Source organism: Centrocercus urophasianus, unplaced genomic scaffold (assembly GCF_019232065.1).
Source record: "Centrocercus urophasianus isolate 14NV4802_14NV808 unplaced genomic scaffold, USGS_Curo_1.0 seq_74, whole genome shotgun sequence".
Classification (NCBI taxonomy): domain Eukaryota; kingdom Metazoa; phylum Chordata; class Aves; order Galliformes; family Phasianidae; genus Centrocercus; species Centrocercus urophasianus.
The window spans coordinates 1,727,986-1,745,741 of record NW_024885355.1 but is presented as its reverse complement, the minus strand read 5'-3'; the positions used below and the strand labels follow the sequence as shown (position 1 = coordinate 1,745,741).

At 41.4% G+C, this 17,756-nt stretch overlaps 1 protein-coding gene across 1 annotated transcript in view; it reads left to right on the top strand.

The window, feature by feature from the left end:
- TENM4 (teneurin transmembrane protein 4) overlaps positions 1-17,756 on the top strand; it is a 594,301-nt gene that overhangs the window by 390,948 nt on the left and 185,597 nt on the right. The gene's annotated exons all lie outside the window — the stretch shown is intronic.

Sequence of the window (17,756 nt, the reverse complement as noted above, 5' to 3'; positions counted from 1 at the left end):
TCAGATATGTACAGATGTGGTCATAGGTAAGAATGCTGATGTCTCGTGGCAAAATGAGTCCTTTTGATTTCACAGTGAAGTCCTGTACGCTAATGATCTATAAAGGGTTGCAGTTAGAATTACAAATCTTAGCCTGGATCGAAAGACTTTTACTTTCATTTCACAGCAGTATAATTAGCACCACCACAAAGGATTGCTTTTACTGTGCTCCTTTCATGTGCACGTCTTTAATGACTGATATTTCTCCACTTCTGCCTTGTATCATACTTTGGTCACTTTCATGCCTCCTGTAAGAGGAGCAGGAATGATTAATTAACCAACATTAAATCAGCAGTTAGTTTGATGGAATATGCAGTCAATTTTCATCATTTGCTACGTACGTTTGGACTTGCCTTTCTCATTTGTCTGTTATTCTCCTTATGCCCTGAACGTGGACATTATCTCAGTGTGTCAGAGGAGTATCATTATAACTCAGGATAGTGGAGCCTGTTAGTTCTGATGTGCCATTTGATAGATGAAGAAGACTTTGGTGGCTTTTGTGCTTGGTATTCTCACGCATAAAACCCTTTCAAAGTTCTGAAAAGATCAGGCTTCTTTTTTAGGATCACAGTGGAGATGGTGGACAGGTAGGTCCATTGAGTGCTCTCCCATCCTGTTATCTCCATTCAGGTGAATTCTGCAGCACCTGCCAGGCTCTGTGGCTGACTGGGAAGGTGCCAGCAGCGTTGATCAGGTTGAACTGCTGTAATTATGGGTCATAATTGCTAATTTCTAAAGGAACTATCAATTATTAAAAATCAAATTTGATGGTTCAGCTCAGCATAAACATATTTAACAAAGATTGTCTCTACCAGACCCAGTATTCTAATCAACAAGCAAAAAGGCAGATATTTAATTAGATTTTGATGAAAAATTGTGTTTAATTTCAAGTATAATCAATTATTAATTACTGTAATGAGTGACTCTGGTGGGGTTTACTAATTAACTCATTTAAAAATTATGAATAACCTTTTCATTTGTAATTATTTTTTACATCCTGTCAAGTTGCAGATGAGAATTGTATCACCTTGCCCAAAGAAGAAGAAGAATTGTGGAGTCAAAATGTTTGTGCTTTCATTAAGTTAAGCTGAGGCTTTCAGCACTCTGATAAAAGCCACATTGTTATTTACCAAACCTGATCTGTTTGCAAAGCAAGCGGTTGTTTTTCCTCTAGTTTTCTTTTCCCCTGTTTTTGTGTAATTGCATTTTATTACAAATACTTTTCCTCATTTAAGCAAATTTAAGCAGTATTCTGCTCCTTGTGTTGCCCTGGGGACCATCTGAGTGGTGATGTACTTCAGGTCCTGAGTAGAACGGGATGACCTGTATAGGAACACTATTTCCCCTTGCTTTTGTTAGTTGAGATAACCACAGAATTGTAATGACCATTTATATTCTCCAAAACTGAGGTCATTGAAGAGACTTCCATTTAAGTGAATGGGCTTTGGATCAGCTCACAGGATCACAGAATGATTACAGCATCACAGAGTGGCTGAGGTTGGAGATACTACTGGGTCCATCTGGTTCCCTATGCTCCAACAGGGGTACGCAGAGCAGAATGCCTGGCACCATGTCTGGGGGCTTTTGGAGATCTCTTTGGAGAAGATCCCAGCCCCTCGTTGGTCCAATGACAGCACTGGGCATTTACTCTTTGTTTGTTTTTTTTTTTTTTTGTGCACTGATTAGTTAATGGAAATACACCAGATTAATGCCTAGGACTTCAGGTTGGATGGAGCCCTGGGCAACCTGATCTAGTGCCTGACTTTGTGTTTGGCAACCCTGCCCAGGACAGTGGGGTTGAAAAGATATTTGAGGTCACTTTCAACCCAAGCCATCCTATAATTCTGTGATTTGAGAATGCTCTTCACAGCATCAGACATGTCACAGTCCTGTGTTTAAATCTTTAAAACTACCCATCACATGTCCTGCCTATCTGAACAAGGGTGCGGAGCTGGAGGTGTTCACAGCTCTGCTGCTGCCACCACTTTCTGTGTGACAGATGCTCAGACACACGTGGGGTGACCACCTGAGAGAAGCAGGGCTACATGAAACTGAGCCATTTGGTTGTTTCTGGAATTCTTTGCTGCAGCCAAACTGTTTTTTTCTTTTTAAACTCATCTAAAACACTTCCTATATCATTTGTTTAAGGCTAAAAGCCAGAGTTTCCATTACTTTAAGAATGACTGAGGTAGTCTGAGGCTCAGTTATCTTACTGGGCCTTTTCAAGAGGGGAGGAGGCATAAGTAGAAGTCCACAGAAGCTGAACGGCTGCTATCATGTGTCACCGCTGTGATCGTTCCAAAGCTTTTACAGGGCTGAGTCACTGGTCCTGAGAGATAATGACAAGCAAAGTATAACAGGGTGTATTAAGCACCAGAAGCCGGTTTTCGTTTGAATTAACTGGCTTTTGATTGACTTGTTGCCACCTTTTCAAATATTCAAAGGCACACACCAAGGCAGCAGCAACAATGCACATCAAAGTTGCGCACACACACGGCTTACGCAAATCCTGGTTGCTCTCCAGCAGCTCGTCTCATGGGGTGAGAACACCGAAGGGAAAAGCGGTGGCAGATTGGGACTGTAGCATTAAACCGGCAGGAATGGCACCACTGGAGCCACAGAAATGAAAGGCCTCTTTAAGCAGCTTGCCACTGACCTGCAAATTTGTTGTTCCAGGAGGTCGTGGAGAGACAGCACTTTGAAATTAAATTGTTCATTTTAGGATCGTCCCTTCTGTTGACAGTCATTGTGGCTTCTGGATGGCACGAAGCCCTGCCTTGGAGGGGCAGTTTAGAGAGAGATGCTTATGGCAGAGATAATACCATGAGGTATGCTGCTCTCTAAATGCTTCACTTGCACATTCAGTACCTGGTAGATGCCAGCCCTGATAGCATAGCTCTGTAAAGTCTCTGACACTGCTTGCACTGCCTGGGAGGTGGATTTCGGAACACAGCAATAGAAATGACTGTTTGGTCGTCCAGCTCTCCATGCCCAGCAGCTGCTTGGCTAGATCCGTGGAACAGTTTCTAAATGAATTAGTGAAGGAGAATAGATTCTTTCTTCTGAAACAGAAGGTATTATCCTCTGCCTGATGGAGATTCCAGATGAGATGGGAGCACGATTTGATGTAGTTAGGCACTTGCAATTTTCCTATACTTAAGCATGTGTTGCGGTTACATTTCACGAACAGCAAGAAAGATGGACATTTGATTTAAATTAAAGTTAGGGCTGGAAAACATATTATGAAGCCAAAACAGTCATTCATTTGATTGCAGTCAGAACTCTCTGACTTTTCAGGTCTCCATTCGTCTGAGCTCTCTTCAAACACAACTTCTTTCAGAAAAGAGCAGTGTTACTTGCTACAGACACAATGCTGTGATACTTAAACCACTATAGGACTGTGATGTGTTCGTAAAGTGTCTTTCCATGTATTGTCAGCTAACTTTTGCACAGTCTCTCTGTGATTCTTTGATGAAATGTAGCAAACCCCATTTAAAGCAGCTCTCCAAAACTCTTAGCTATCTAGCTGGTCAGCTATGAATGTGTAATATACTTATGAATGTGTGCTGACATCCCACTTAAGGACAATAGGAGACATTATTAATGATTAATTCTTAAAATTGAGCTATATAATTGGGGCTATGTGCCCCAATAGTAAGGCTTTTATTCAACTTAAAGTACAAAGCAGTTTGTTACCCCACCAAGTTTCTTTCTTTTACTGCTTTAGTGTTTCCCTTCTGATCCCAGATTAAGTTCTGCTTTACAACTCTTACCATTTGTTCTTTTGATTCATAGTGATTTTTCAATGTTTTCCATCTTATCTTAGATAAAATGCAGAAGCTCAACAATCTGTTCTAGCAAAGCCTTTACATTATGAGCTCAATCTGCTACCTACAGAAGAGCTTCCAGGTCCATTTTTGGTTCTTTCACATATTACCCAAATTACTGCACACAGCACACTTTGTAATTCTGGGTCTCGTTTACTTCATTTTACCCTTAGTCTACAAAATGGTGAAATCCATTTTGAAAAGGGCCATAGTGTCATCCATAATATATTTTATGTACAGTAGATGCTTGTAAGACTTAACATTTCCGGATGCTGCTTGAAAGGGATCATCATCACAACCCAGCGCTGTCATTTTAATGTTACAGAGCAGTGCCTGAATATGTGGATTTTTTTCTGTTAAATCTGGCTCCTGTAGTTCCAAAAGCACACAAGCATGCTTAGTGCCAGTCCCTCAATGACAATTCTACAGTTTAAATTGCATCCAGCTCTTCAGTTTTCAATTTTGAAGTGGATTCCCATAACATCTGATTATGTATCATTGATACAGTGTGAAAAAACCCTTTTTAACTCCCTATACCCAATGATATTTGGAAAGCATGGGCCTTATCCTTCACTTGCACATGCTCCTCTTAAATTGGAGCAATCTCATTTACTTTAGCAGTTGTTTAAATGCAGTCAGAGTCGATGGCATCGGTCCCTGTGTCTGCAGCAGGAGCTGGACTAAAGCTAGTAAAGTATTTTTAGGAATCCCTGATTCTGGAGGTTGACCTGGCTAAAGACAGCAAATACACTCTTCCATCCATTCTGAAGTGTCAGTTCTGTTGCTGATCTGCAAGTAATCTCAACAAAGCTAAGAAATCATAAAATGTGTCTCTGGCACACGGGGAGATGCTGTCACAGTGAGCTTTCAGCCTCATTTCAGCCAAGTCACGGGAATCTCTTCCAAGTTTTGTCCTGTAACAGAGGTGGGGATCACAGGGCTTTGTGTGAGCCTCAGTTACACTGGGCTCTTGTTAAGGAACCAGGCAGGGCAGCTGCTGCAGGCACAGCTTGCCAGGTGCTAGTTGAGCAATATGGAGCTCAGGATGCTGCCAGCAGGGATCTGTCAAAGGAAACTTTCCCTTGTCGGACCTACAGTGAGTTAATGATGACTCGCTGGAACATTTCAGCCCCAGTCACTTCATGGCATTACCCCTTGTTCCTCTCCACATGCACACACACACTGCTGTACAAAGCACTGACACATCCCCAAAGTGCATCTCAGTGTAGCTGCACTAAAGAATGTTACATATATGTTTTGCCTGACATGGCCAAGAAAAGGTATTTGGTTGTTTGTACTGTACCTGTACACAAAACAGTAATTATCAGGGTTGAGAAACAAAATTAATCCAAGATGGGCTATTAATTTCCACTCCTGCAATGCCCTGTTGTGTTATCTTTCACTGCTGCTTTAGATGCATGGTGATGTTAACTATAACCCACGTCTTATTTATCATCATCTTCAAAGTCAGGAAGAGTTGTTTGCACTATGTGTATGGGTTTTTTTTGTTTTGGATTGTGCTGTGCATCTTTGGATAGTGTCAGCTTTATAGTTCGGGGAAAAAGAAATGCAGGTGATCTAATTGCAGCCTTAAAATAAAGGTTGTAAAGATACAAGATTTCACTTCAGAGCTATTCTTGTGAAGATCAATTCATTCAGGTGGGCGTTAAAAACTTCCCATAGAATCTCCACGAAATAACATTTGCTGTTTCAACCTAACTAAGATTTGCAACCTGACATTAAAAATGTTGGAATAGAAGAAATACACAATGGTGTATCCACTATTGAAAAAGAGGCACAGAAAATTCTGCTGGAAAAGAATAAGGGAATATAAAAGAAACACGCTTGATTTTGCTTGAGTTGCCAGATGTGACAAGTGGGATAGGTGTAAAACTGAGGAGTATTAAAATCGAGTTATTCCATTTGATGGCAATTTCTGCTTTGCGAGTGGTTAGCACTTCTGCAAGGTCTGCAGTGCTAAGGAGCACATTCAAGCCAGACTTCTTTTATTAATGGATTCAGTGTTGATTCTAAGTGGGAAGGGTGCATTCCCTTAATTCTTATTTAAAACTTCTTTTGTAAATGTTAGTGTTAAAAGCCATAAACACTCTTAAATCATGTCGCTTAGGACGCTTTGGGCTGGTGACCCACCTTTTGCATACCAGTAAGTCACATATCCACTTCAGATCATAGCTTCCCAACCTAGCTTTGAGGATCTCATCAGCTTCTTCTGGGGATGAAAAAAAACCTTGGATTTTTATTACCAGCCTCTTGTGCTACTCCTCAAGTTACTTTCAGCCTTGGCGTTCCAATGGCCGATGTCCCTGCCTTGCAGATACAACTTATGATCATAGGCTGGAGCGCCTCTCAAGGTGGAGGGAGATGGGCTTGTTCAGCTCGGAGAAGAGAAGGCTCCAGGGAGACCTCATTGTGGCCTTCCAGTACTTGAAGAGTTTATTAGCAGGAGGGGGACCGACTTTTTACGTGGTCTGATAGTGATAGGACAAAGGGGACTGGCTTTAAACTCAGAGAGTAAATTGAGGTTAGATGTTGGGATGAAACTCTTTACTCAGAGAGCAGTGAGGCACTGGCACAGGCTGCCCAGGGAGCTGTGGGTGCCCCATCCATGGAGGCAGTCAAGGCTGTATGGGGTCCTGGGCAGCCTGAGCTGGTGGGGGACAGGAGGTGGGAGCTGGATGATTTTGAAGATCCTTTTCAACCTAAACCGTTCTACGATTCTATGAACCTGTGCTCAGCTTTGTATCTCACTGCTATGTGCTCTGCTCAGCAAAGTTTCAGATTGACTTACTTTGGATATTAGGAAAAACAACTTCTCAGAAAGAGTGGTGATGATTTGGCACAGGCTGCCCAGGGAGGAGGTGGAGTCACTGTCCCTGGGGGTGCTAAAGAAACACGTAGGTGCAGCAGTGAGGATTATGGTGGGGATGGGTTGGAGTTGGGGATCTTAGAGGTCTTTTCCATCCTTAATGATTCAATGACTCTATGCATATATGTCAGCCATTGACAATAGCACAGAACACATTGTTTGAATCGTTCACATTTGACAGCTGTCCAGCTCTCCTGTTTATCCGATCCGTCCTCAGCATTGTGGTTGTCTCTTCAGTCATCGAGGAGTCATCTGCATGTTTATACATCCATGCTTTTATCTTTACTTATATAACACCGGTGTTAAGGTTGAATAACTTCAAGCCCGCTATCAACTGTTAAATTGCATCAGAAATGTCACCGTTTGGTGGTTTTTTCCCCAGTGCTGCTGGTTTCGAGGGCTGTCAGTGAGCTTTTCATCCCCTTTGGAGATAACTGAGGAATGTAGTCAGTGACAATGACAGCCCTAGCTGAGCTCACTCTTCTGACTGGTTACTCACATAAATGTATGGTAATTAAAATCACTGAAAGGAAGCCCATTACTGAAAACGTTTCTTTCTTTCCATACTGCTTCTGTATTGCTTTTTACTGTTCTAAATGTTTGTTTCTTGAATCTGAAAATTGTACCAAATTTAGGCAAAGTCATACCAAGTTGCCTCAGAAGCTTTACGAAATTATTATTGTGTCAAAATATGAGTAACTGTTTGCTTCCTAGTATCTATTTTTCAGAAGAGCAGTATAAATGACCTGAATTAACATACATTCACTTTTGTCATCCTTCATCAGTTGAATTCCATGTTATGTTTTCCATTATTTTGTCTGTAATAGATGTCAGGCTACTCAGTGCAAGTGACTTGCATCCTCTTCTTTTCCCTTCTTAAATATTTGTACAGCATTAACCCTGTTCTAATCTCTTGGTTGCTGGTTCAGTATTAATCTGTGAGTCAGATTCCTCCTCTGCTAGCTCATCTCATTTACTGGATGCAAGTTAAATGAGCCTGCAGATTTAAAAATGTTTGTCCTTGAATAGATGTAGTTTAATATCATTCTTGGTTATTAATGGACTGGAAAAAAAGTTATTTCCTGTGAAATAATTGCATTATCTTAGTTGTTTTCAAAAACCAGAACAAAAATACTTACTGAACATCTTAGCCTTTACTAAAACATTGTTAACAATTTCCCCGTCTCCATCAAGTAAATAGCTGTATCATTGCTCAGCTTACTGGGTTTCAATACCCTTTAAAAATGTTCTATTGTTCTTTCTTTTTTTAATGCTATGTGTTTTTTTGTCTTCAAGTTCTCAGTTTCCTTTATCAACTTCCTGCATGATGTGAGATTTATATAGATTACCCTCTGGTTTCCTATTGTTTTGTTTTTTATATATTACTTTTTCTTTCTGCTGATTGTTTTATTTTGACACTGAATGAAGAGGTCCTTTTGTCTGAGTCTGATTCTCTTTCATCACTGTGGGATCTCAGGGAGGACGAGTTCCATTTCGAAGCAGACCACCAATATGATTGAATCTCTGACTGCTCCAAAGCAGAGTGAGGCTGTGCTTCCAGAGGGCCCTATCTGATCTCAAGGTTTGTCATAAACCAGACAGCAGTAACACAACATCACAGTTAGCCCTCGAGATGTTTGATCCATTCCTAAATTTAAGAATGTTTAATACAAAGAGGTATGAGTTTAATTTCCATCTCTTTTTTCTAAATGGAAAGATGTGTCCTCTAAGCTTTTATAAGCTTTTATCGGTTGCTTTTAGTGAGTTTTTATAGTTGCTATAAGCCCCCAGAAAAGAAAATAACAGCATGCTGAACCAAAAGTGCTGACCTTGCCTTTATGGCAGTGGCACAGATGTGCTGCTATAATCTCCATTTCATGGCTTAGATTGACCTTTGCTCACAGACACTGAAAAGAGATCAATCCTACAGATCTAAATATCTACGTGAGTTCTTCTACAGTCTTTGTTTTTATTTCATACTAATTAGTGTGAAATAACATAATTTAATTGCAGTTAAGGGGAGGGAGAAAGAAAGAAATGATTCCAGCAATGTGCTTTTTTCCATGTCTTTAAATACCACACATTTGTGTGGGAAAGTAGTCATAAGAGTAAGCTCAGAGATGCCAGTGACAGTGAAAAACATTCCGTAGTTATAGCTTAGGGTTTATCTCCTGTTCCTTTTCTAGCATAAATTAGAAGACATCTTCAAAGCCTCATTTGCAGCCAGGTCATACCTTTCTATTGGATACGTGCAGTGATGCATTCTCTAAGGTTTGTTTTTGCCTGTAGTTGAAGGTGAGGTATGTGTTAGGTACACATCTTTACACCATTAAGTGAAGTGGAGCTGTTAAGTACACAGTGTAGGTAACGTGTTAGATGACCTGTGAAAAATAGAAATGTCCAACCCACTCTTTCCCTCTGTGACAAGATTTCAACACCACTGCTTATGCTGAAGCTTTAAAGCTCCAAAAGGACCACTTATGCAGTTTACTTTGAGATTTCAGAATCGGATGCTCAATAAATAGGTAGGTAGAGGTTGTTGAATCGCTCTGTTTAAATGAAAATCTAATAAACTCTCTCACCATCCCCGTCCTTTCCTGCCTACCTCTTCATTTGATTTTATCATACCTTCAGTGCCAAGCGTGTCCTTATTGCAGGCAGAGGCTTGTGCCTGGGAAGATGATGAGAACAGCATATGTTAACTGTTTTCAAATACGATAGCACGAAGCACAGCAGCAGCATCACACCTTGCTTGGTACAACTGTAAGCATCACTTCATTATGTAAAGAGACTCTTCAGAAAGCAAAGCAGAACCAGGCAGTTAGTATGATGATGGCTATGCTTACACTAAGTGTTTAAAAAGAAGCTCTAATTTGGCAATCAGTGGAGCAGAATCTCTTTTAGTAATGGTAGAAATTATAATGAAATCAAGCATCAAATGGTCTTCCTTGGGCTGTTGGTGGAAGAAACCCTCACAGTCAAAATACAGTGATACTGCAAATGGTATTAATCCCAGTGGTCATTAACAGTTTCTTCATATTAGTATACCTCTTCAGCCCTGCTGAGGCATGGGCTACTCGAGGTTGTGAAAGAAATGTTTCTGGGCATCCAGTTGGTCCAACTTGGACACCTTTTGTACTCAAACCATCTGTAGAGAATGATCTCTGGTAGAAGGGACTCTACCATGATTTTGGCCTGGTCGGACAACTGTTGAGTTCCTGTGCATAGGAATCCCAGCTAGCAAGGACCAAGTCTGAGCTGTGGTCTGTTGAGTTTCAGTCCTCAGTAACACGTCTTCGTATTGTTTAATTTGCTAGTATTGATGTAGTCTTTGGGGAAGAGAGATCAAAGCAGAATGCTGTGCCTCTAACCCATGATGAGACAAAATTAGTATGGCCTGAGTGATTATAGGTGAATGTATCCTAAACAGATTCATGGAAGATGGGTTCTGAATCTCTTTTGCAAAATCTTACCTTTGGATCTGCTGCTATTTTATATCACTATTGCGGGTACCAGGGAATGGTGACATCTTTTTCTATTAGATACAACAAGCAATAGTGTGTGCTTTGTCATATCTCTTATCCATACAAAGCTGGCTGCCTTAAAACACAAAAATCTGAGTTCAGACATGCTCAGTAGGGACCTATTTAGAATACTATAGCAAAACTGTCTGCGCTGAGTGTGTTCCTTCCCTTTCCAACCCCCTCCTGTTGCTACCAACCAGGCTGCACATATGGCATCCCTAGAAAGCAATTGAACATGCAACAATGCTGGAATTGCCAGGGTTGAGTGGCAATCTCTTTGCAATTGTTCTGCTCAGCACTGGACCAGTGGAAAAAAAATAGCCTGTGATGGGGGAATTAAAGGCTATTACAGAGTACATATGCATACAGGGGCTGATCTAAAATCTTAATTCTGTTCTTTGCTCACTTTTGAGTGCTTGACTTGGCGAACTTGGAGTTTCCTTAGCAAATGCTTTTTCGAGGTGTAATTAAATGTAAAGATGGCTGTGGGCCTTTTAAGAGCACGCCGTGGGTTGCACTTGCAAGCACTTGCCTTAATCTATGTGCTGGAACCAGTTCTAAGACCAAGGGAACAAATCATCAGGTTGTGTTGTTACTGAGAGATCTTTCAGATCTGAGCCATTCGCTGGGATTTATGGTACCAGAAAATACTGTGCTGGGTTTAACCCATGGTGCCTGGACAGATAAAAATTCCTAGTGTCATTAATTAGTGTCATTAGTGTCATTCACTATGTCATGCTGTGGCTCTGTCAGACTGTACGTTTGTACCCATTTGCTGAGCTGATGTACAAGCAAATAAAAGAAAAATAAAGGAGAAAAAAAAAAACAACACATTTTTCCCTCTCCTTATGAACTGATGGGGCAACATGCTTGATTTTCAAATTCATGTAAAGAAAATATGAAAATAAAATGTTCTCGGTCTGCTTTAAATGGACTCATATACTTGTCATATCCGGAGCAGTTAAGAGTGAGATGCTCCTGTATACTTGTACAGATGAATCTGTTGGGAATCTCTCCCCAGAGTCACCAAGTTGATGGGATTCTGCTTTAGGGCTCAGTTTTGATGGTGCTTGTGAGCATTCTGCCCCGATCTGCCAAATGCATAATTTTGTGCTTAATTTAAAGCATCTCCATCATGCTCTTGAAGTCACTAGATTCACTCGAGCTAAGTACAGCTTATGTTAAACCTGTGCTTTGGGTGTCGAGGGATTCTGAGATTGTCATTTTTGTTCATTTCTATTACAGCAACTAGCACAACCCAGGTGAGGCTCTAGTGTTATTTCAGCCTGCACAGTGATGAGAAACACACCTGCAGTTTTCAGCTGATTTTAGGACTAAACCATAAGCAGCACTCTCCAATTCATCCTTATGATAAAATGGTGTGTTTTCAGAAGGGTGGGCAAGCAGACAAACCATCACTCCTCATTTGGACTAGATTATCTTAGAGGTCTTTCTGAACCCTAATGATTCTCTGATCAAATTCTACATGAGTACATTGATCTCAGCACGTAAACAGAGATCACAGAATCATAAAATCGTAGAATCATAAAATCATAGAATCACAGAGGTGTTGGGTTGGAGAGGACCTTAAAGCCCACCCAGTTCCAACCCCTGCCATGGGCTGGTTGCCCCCCACCAGCTCAGGCTGCCCAGGGCCCCATCCAGCCTGGCCTTGGGCACCTGCAGAGATGGGGCAGCCACAGCTCTCTGGGCAGCAGTGCCAGGGCTTCACCACCCTCAGATCCAGATACTATATCTAAACTCTGATCCTATCTCTGTTATGCTGAGGCAGAGAAAACAGGGAGCTTTTGAGACTTTGGGACAACATACTATCTTTCAGACTTTAAGCAACCTTTTCTATCAGTGTGGGAAAGCAGGTTTTCTCACGGTATCTGCTAGACATAGTAAGAAAAAAGAAGCATGCAAGAGGTTGCTGATTTACCTATGTAAATTATACCCTTTTTAATTAGTGTCTCACGGCTCATAGGTGTGTAATGAAATGTTGTTTGTAAAATTATACTGTCCACAACAGACTAGCCCAGAATTTTAGTAATTGCAGAGCAAGGTAGCAGGCCCTCTGGTAGGGCTGCCTGTCCTCATTTCTCTAATTGAAGTGAGTACCCCAATGGGAAAACTATTATTTTCTAATATTATATGCACAAATTAAAACTCCATTTAGAGGTACAGTGGGACCATCTTATAATTGACTTTGATAGTGAAGAAATATCTCGGTCATATTTATAGTAATATGGTCTCTGCCAGAAAGGGTATCTAGAAGGGAAAATATTATTTTACAGAGAAAGGGCTGAGCATGTGTAACACCAAATTTACTAGAGCTGTGGGGGCTGAAATAAGCTGCTTTAGTTCTGTAAGCTGCCTAGCAGCAGCAAAATGTTGCTGAGATCCATCTTTCAACTTCCTATTCTGCTTTCACAATGGTGAAGGAAATTGCAGATTGTATTTAAGCAGACAGATCCTTGGTTAAGCCACAACACCTTTATGTCAACTTTTTTTTTCCCCACAGGTTGACACTTTAAAAAATCATCCCAAAAATACCCACAAAAGTATGCTAAGCATTTTAAATGACAGTTTTCTTCCCTGTAGAAAATGAGAAACGTCAGGAAATCTCCCATAGTACTGGAGAGGCCAGTGATCATCTATTAGTGGTTTGAATGGACAGGCAATCGCTTGAAAGTCTTTGATCCCCAGGGGTAATTAGGGAGACATTGAATAGGAAGTGCTGACTCTTTGCATTGAACAAACATTGAGTTTAACTGCTTCGTTTTATAACACGTCTTTCCAGTCAATTCCTTGAAGGTTTCAAAGAAATGTGATGCTTCAGCTGGAAGCTTTTTTTCCTTCCCTATTAAGAGCAGTTGAGAGCCAAATTAAAATATAAAGTGTTCTCCTAAGAAGAATCTAATACTATTTGGTAGACCATCTGCTTCTGTCTTGGAAATCTTTGATACGGCTCTGCAGCGAGGAGGGGTCAGAGAATCACTGGTGTGTGTCAACTCAAAGCAAGTGCATGCATTTGCAGCCAGGGTTGAAGACAATTAACACAATGCTTTGCTTTCCCAAGAAGCACTTCCCACTCTGGTGGCAACATTTTAAGAGGTAGGAAGCTCTGGATCATTTGAATTCCTTCTTTGTGCTCTGCCTGGTGGAAGGAGGAAACCCAGGTTAGCTCTGAAAAAACTGCTTCTGGGGCTTGCACTGCTTGAGATCTCTTTGAGTGCGGAGGAATGGCCAAGCAGTACTGGGATGATTAGTGGAAGTATCCCATAGCATGTGTCTACAAGGAGATGGCTGTAAAAGCACCTGCCTCTTACTTGAAGACATTCAGGGTGCAAAAAGAAAAGAAAAAGCCACAAAGTTAGAATTATCTCTTTTAGTGTCTGAATCCTTCATCCTTACCCTCCACCCTGGGACAAGGCAGATAAGGACACTCTATTGCTCAGCATGAAGAATTTGCAGACTTGCCTAGCAGTGCCTTTACCTACGAAGAAGGCATATAAACCCTTTTTTCCCCTTGAAGCTGGATCACTGAGCAATCAGAAAGGGGACCAGCTGGGGAGCTTACAATAAAGGGCATTACCCTAAATGTCCCTCTTTGTGTCTTTTTGTTTTATTTTTCTAAATGATTGTCCTGTGACAAATAAACCTACAGGCCAGGAAAGGAAGCTGTGGGACCTCCCAGCCGCAAGCTGAGATTTTTCACTTAAACAACATGTATTCAATCTGTCCTTTGGGCTCTGTTTCTTTTAGGCCTATTAATTTTGCATTTCTGGCTGCCCAGCAATTCAGCTGGATTCTCTGTTCCCATACGGCTGCAGACCTGTGCTGGTGTGCAAGTTCACATCCATTTGGGCAGAGCGTGATTTCTGAAGTCGGGCTTTCCATTCCCCAAGTAAGTGCTTTAAGCCATGGAAGGAAGGCTTTTATCCATAGGAAACAATTTCAGATGTCTTCAGTTCTTATGGGGAGCAGTTGGGGGAGTTGGCATGGTTCAGTCTGGAGAAGAGGAGGCTCAGGGGAGAGCTTATTGCTGTCTACAACTGCCTGAGAGGAGGCTGTGGCGAGGTGGGGGTTGGCCTCTGCTCACAGGTAACAGCACTGGGACTGACCTTAAGTTTCACCTTAAGGTGCAGCAGAAGACCCTGAAGTTGTGGGTCTTTAGGGTCCAGGATTTACTCCTGCAAACCATGAGAGTTCTTTCTCCTCTGGTTTACTTCTCTGTTCTCCTTAACCGTGCGTGCTTCTTCCATGATTTATTGAAGATTGACAAACCAGTGATTATTTCATGCTGAAAGGCTCCTTTTCATAACACTGAATGTCACAAAAACATGATTAATTCTGCAACAGCCAATTCTCCCACTTCTACAGAAATCATATAATTTCAGTGTAGAGAGACACAGTTATTCAGATAATTACAGTCAAGTTTATTCCAGAGACAGGAGTGAAAGCAATACATTTACTTGAGTCAAAATTAGCCCTGAGTAATTCAGTGGTGGAATTCGGGTTAGCTTTTTTTTTTTTTTTCCAATTAGGATAAAAAACAAAACTCAGGTCTCACTGTAGAAAGTGTGTTATTATAAGGCTGATTGTCAAGCCTGAAGGTTAAAGAGGATCGTGTAACCACCACATATCTTATGCTTGATTCCACAGAAAGACAGGAGAGTAAAGAAACAACCCACTTAAAAAGTCTTCTCAACCACTGACTGAGCTCCGGCTGCTTTTGCTGTTCCCTTCCCATCTTTCCTTTGCTCTCTCCTAACCTTCCCTTTTCTTGGTTTCTCTCCTTCTGCATTTTTCTCTCCTCCTTCCTCTTTCTTTCCCATTTTTATTCTCTTTCACTAAGCTCATCCCTCTTACACTGCCTTTTCCCATTTTGTGTGCTCCCTTGGCTTCTTTATGCAAAATACACTTCCGTCCTTCGAGACCTAGCGCTTCAAAAAATGAAGCACTCTCAGTGCTAAGAGAATTGATAAACTTTACAAATTGCAAGCCTGAAAGTCTTTCCATCTTGCCTGGATGCTCTGTGGGCTCACTGTCCATCCAGGCTGTGCACCATGCTTGTGCTGCTGCTGACTCACTGCTTGGTTTGTTCTCCATTCTGAGAAACCTGTTTTTCCATTGATTAGCTTCTCTAGGAGCTTCACCCAGGTGAGGAATCAGCCAGCATCAGCACCTTCAGCAGAGAGCTCTGAGGGGGCAGCAGGGAAGGCAGCAGCAGAGCCGCTGTAAGAATGCGTGTAACAACACTATAGAAGCAGCTGGTGGCTTCAGCCGCAGCCTTAATTTCAAACATCATAATTGATTGGTTCGGTTATTTATTACACTTAGCTTGCTGCTTTGAGCAAAGCAACAAGCTAATAAAGGGCTAGCAGCGTGTTTTTCAATTTTTTGCTGACTGGTGTGGTTTCTGGGGGTCTCATATGCTTCAGTAAGCATGTCTTGTCGTTTCTTCCCCCTGTGATCTATCACAATCATCCGCCTCTCTCTGCTTGCTCCTTCGCTCCATCAACCTGTCCCAAGAGATGTCCATTTTGTTGACCATGTGAATTATTATCTTTGTTTGTCCTTTTTCATCCTAAATGCTATTCCAGTTTCTTTGTTCTCCACTCCGCTGAGTAAGATGTTTTGACCTCAGTGTTCTGCTGTGTCATAAGCAAGTGGCAGTAACAGTGAGATATCCAAAAGCCTGGGTTTCTTGAAGGCAAGTTTCAAAAGGATGTTCCTCTTCATTTGGCTTAACATTGTCAGCTTATGGTCTCCATAAAGAGCTGTGGAATAGGAATAATGCAGTGCAGAAAGAATGTTTTAAAACCTGAAGAATCATGATCCTGAATACCTGGTGAAACCAATATGAACTTTGATTTATTTGGGTGGTTAAATAGCTTCGCTGATGCTAAAGCTGTTTGTAAATCTGCTTTGCTCAAGTGAATCTGAGTGCAGCAAATGAATTGCTGCAACACACTGAAATGCTGAACTCGGCAGGGTAGTCACACCCTGAAAGCACTGTGGGGTTTGCATTCCTTCTTCCTCCTCTCCCCCCCACCCCCAAGAAGGCAGCCAGAGATGCCTCAGGACGGAGGATAAGGTTGTTTATTCTGCCACAGAACATGCTGTTACCTGATCAGCAAATTTCAGGGCCCTTTTTGCTAGCGCTTCAGTATTGTTTAAAATGTGCAAGTCAAAGACGTGATGTCAAAGCACGAGCATAATGGGCCAGATGTCCCAGATGACTTTACCACAAGTTGCTGGTGCTGAAACGGCCCAGGGAGCACACATGTAGGGTTTCTCCTAAGTATTGTTTCCATTTCAAGGGAAAGCAGACAAAAGAGTTTTATTAACCATGGGAAATGTAACCTAGGTTTCTGCAAAGAGCATGTCGCGAGGCTTCCCAGGCAGTGAAAGCTACATGGTATTTTACAAAAGGGTACACTTTAATGATTGTTAATTGCAGTGTGCTCTTTTTATACATGGGGAGCCTTCGATATCTGCTTATCAGCCGAGCATCACGTTGGGGAGAGGGACATGGGGGCTTTTAGGAAGGCACTTGCTCTTTGGGAGCCACATCTTCTGTCTAACTGAGCAAAGGGAAAAAAAAGCCAAAGAGAAAATGTCAGCAGTGGGTTCAATTGACCTGGAGACTGAGAATATCAGGAATCTGAAACTATTTTTACAGCTTTACTTTGCTTTTAGAAACATTAACACTTCAAAGTTGTGTTTCTCCTCCATGGTTCCAGGGTTTTTCTCTGATTACGATCTTTCTTGTGTTGGTTTTTTTTTTCCCATACAAAAGAACTTTGCATCAATTTAACACAGAACAAGGTTGATTTGTGCTCTCCTCGAACCTTTAAACAACTGTGTGCACAACAGTTTTACATGTCCCACTGAGTTTTAGACCCAAATCATCCACTGCTGGTACTGATAGACATTTTAGCATGAGTACGGCACCCTGAGGGAACAAGAAGACTGAATTTTCCATCAGCTTGCAAACAAATATTGCTGGTATTTGAAAGAAAGCAATGATATGCACTTAGCCAGCTGATTTCCTAGTAGCATACATAGTGTGTTTCCAAAGCAGATGACACTTTTGTTTTGGTTTCAGAAAGGCTTTTGTTGTTATTACTTACCTGCAGCAGAAATTGCATGATGTCTGTCCTATGGGTGTGAATATTTATAGGTTTCTATATTGTACTTGGCAGCATTGAATTAGAAATCCTCAACAGGGCACTAGATGCAGACTTGGGATCAATGTTCGCAAGAAGCTTTTTGCTTCAGACAAAATCTATTAACCAAAGACAAAAGTTGTCCTATTAACACGTTCCTGTAGGATAACATGGATGGTTTTATTTGTGTGTAGTAACACACAGAGCATCTATGTTTTGTATAACTTTGTCATGTTTTCTAGGCTGGGACATTGTAAGATACTTTGCAAACATTTAGGAAGGAGTGATGACAAGGAACCAT